Source organism: Sinocyclocheilus anshuiensis, unplaced genomic scaffold (assembly GCF_001515605.1).
Source record: "Sinocyclocheilus anshuiensis isolate Anshui unplaced genomic scaffold, SAMN03320099.WGS_v1.1 scaffold1127, whole genome shotgun sequence".
Classification (NCBI taxonomy): domain Eukaryota; kingdom Metazoa; phylum Chordata; class Actinopteri; order Cypriniformes; family Cyprinidae; genus Sinocyclocheilus; species Sinocyclocheilus anshuiensis.
Genome location: NW_015546115.1, coordinates 843,958 through 846,872, shown reverse-complemented (window position 1 = coordinate 846,872; position 2,915 = coordinate 843,958). Strand labels below are relative to the sequence as shown.

Below are 2,915 nucleotides of genomic sequence, written 5' to 3'. Positions count from 1 at the left end.
CACACACACACACACACACACACACACACACACACACAGATTGGCTGAAAACACATTTGCTGAGTACAAGTCCATCAAACACCCGTCATATCATGGCTAGATAAGAGCTGATACCAACACACACACACACACATTTCTGCTACCTCTAAAACATTCAAACTTACAGGTGTGTATTTGTGTCAGTGCATGTTCACATCTATGTGGGAGAATATTATGAAAAATATCAAGAAATGTCCAAATCTTATTTCACCCTAAAATCATAATAGTTTTTTTTAATAAAATTAATGCATCATGGTAATGAGAGTCTGGATGGAAATGAGCTTAACTGGTCATTTAAATCAATATAAATTACAAATATGACACACTATTGTATATGACACACTACACACTTCCCTGTTTAATAGTGTAAAGCTGCTTTGACACAATCTGCATTGTAAAAACCACTATATAAATAATGGTGACTTGACAAGTGACAGCATTAAATACACTACAATTATATTAGTTATATATACACATTGTAATGATATACAAATATATTAAAACAACATATTAGCATTTTAACAAATCGCATCACAGTAATGAGAATAAGAAAAAAAATTATTATGGTAATAAGAATTTTTTTTTCATTACGGTAATGATGATTTTTTTTGCATTACGGTAAAGATAATTTATTTATTTATTTACTTATTTAATTATGGTAATGATAATTATTTTATTTTGGATTATGGTAATGATAAGTTCTTGCGTTATGGTAATGATAATTATTTATTGCATTATGGTAATGAGAATTTCTTGCATTATGGTAATGATCATTATTTTATTTATTTACTTATTTTGTTATGTAATGATACATATGTATTTACTTATTGCATTATGGTAATGATAATTATTTTATTTTTAACATTATGCTAAAGATAATTATTTTATTTTGACATTATGGTAATGGCAATTATTTGATTTATTATTTACTTATTGCATTATGGTAATGAGAATTATTTTATTTATTTATTTACTTATTGCATTATGGTAATGAAAATTTCTTGCTTTATGAGAATAATTATTTTATTTACTTATTGCATTACAGTAATGAGAGTTGTTTATTTACTCATTGCATTATGGTAATGAGAATTATTTTATTTTTTACATCATGGTAATAAGAAATATTTTACTTATTTATTCACTTATTGCATTGTGGTACTGATAATTATTTTATTTACTTACTGCATTATGGTAATGATAATGATTTTTTTTTTTTTTGCATTATGGCAATGATAATTATTTTATTTATTTACTTATTTCCATTGTGTAAACTAGAATTGCCTAATTGTCATTAAAATAATTTTGCAAAGCAAAAAAATCAGAATGGTCCTAAAACAGGATTCTCCGTTTATTCAAAATATTATGTAAAACATATTACATGAAATATATAATGAAATTTTCTTTAGATTTTGGGGTGAAATATGACCTGGGCATATGAGAGCCACTGTCTGAATGTGTACATATGTGTTGAAGCAGATGTGTCTCTACACACACAATGCTTCCAATGCTGTCCCTCAGGACCTGCAGTAGTGTGTGTGTGTGTGTGTGTGTGTGTGTAGAGGGGGAGGACTCTATCTTAATAGTCTCAGTGTGAAATAGGGGGCTGGATCATCTGATGGGTAAAATGATTAGAAGAGGAAGGGTCTACTCGAACACAGGACTCTAAGCTGGGGAGGGACGGACGGATAGAGAGATTCCCAAAAGAAAGAAAGAAAGAATGAGGGTGGGAGGGGAGGGATGAGAAAAGACATAGGGGATGCAGAGGGGCGCCAGGGCACGGCGATGTCACACACTTTTTTTGTGCCTCAGTCAACAGGCGTGTGCCATGATGTGTGTGTGAAAGCACAGCCCTGCTGTCCAGCTTTGCTTCAGAGCATGGGAACCAACTGAACACACACTCCTAATGACCTGCGTGCTGCTTTTATTATATCACTCGCACACGCACACACACACTCCTAATGACCCCTGTGCTGCCTTAATAACACACCAACAGGCGTCATTAGATTCGTCCACACAATGGAATTATCACACAGATCTGCTTCTGCAGCAGGACAACAGAGACACGGCCACGTGTGTGTGTGTGTGTGTGTTTAGTCACTGCAGTAATCTGTGTGTGTGTGTGTAGCCGGTGGAGATCAGCGGTGCGATCGAGGAGGAGTTCACTGTGGCGCGGCTGTACATCAGTAAGATCAAGTTGTGTGTGTGTGTGTGTGTGTGTGTTTGTGTGTGTGTGTGGAGGCTGTCATCCTCATGTAGGTCAATACACATGCAACATGCTATTTTTAAGCTTTACATGAATGAAAATTACTTGGAATTATATTGCTTAAATGGGTGTTTTCAGTCTTTCAAACTGAGTAGAAGAGAGTGATTTTTGAATTTTAGTTGTTTTGTGTAAAATCAGTTGTTTTATAGAGAAATATTCATTTTGCTTCACCATTTTACCACCTTTTGGAAAAATATGCAAATTAGCAAGCCAAAAAATGTTTAGGTTTACGTTTATATTTATATATATATATATATACATATATACAGTATATATTTTTTTTCATAACTTTGCAGTAAATGCTATGTAATTTTTCATTAAAAAATAAGAATTATAACTAAAATTAAAAGCACTAATTTTAACATTAAAGGGGTCACATGATGCTTTTTTAAATATCATTATTTTGTGTATTTGGTGTAACAGAATATGTTGACATGCTTTAATGTTCAAAAAACACATTATTTTTCAACTACTGTACATTATTGTAGGTCCTCTATGCCCCGACTCTCTCAAACGCTTCGTTTTCTACAAAGTACCTCCTTCCGACAAGCGCAGTCTGCTCTGATTGGCCAGCTGACCCAGTGCATTGTGATTGGCCGAACACCGCAAGCAC

At 33.3% G+C, this 2,915-nt stretch overlaps 1 protein-coding gene across 1 annotated transcript in view; it reads right to left on the bottom strand.

The window, feature by feature from the left end:
• LOC107700800 (rho-related GTP-binding protein RhoU-like) overlaps positions 1–2,915 on the bottom strand; it is an 8,824-nt gene that overhangs the window by 5,129 nt on the left and 780 nt on the right. The window lies entirely within an intron of this gene.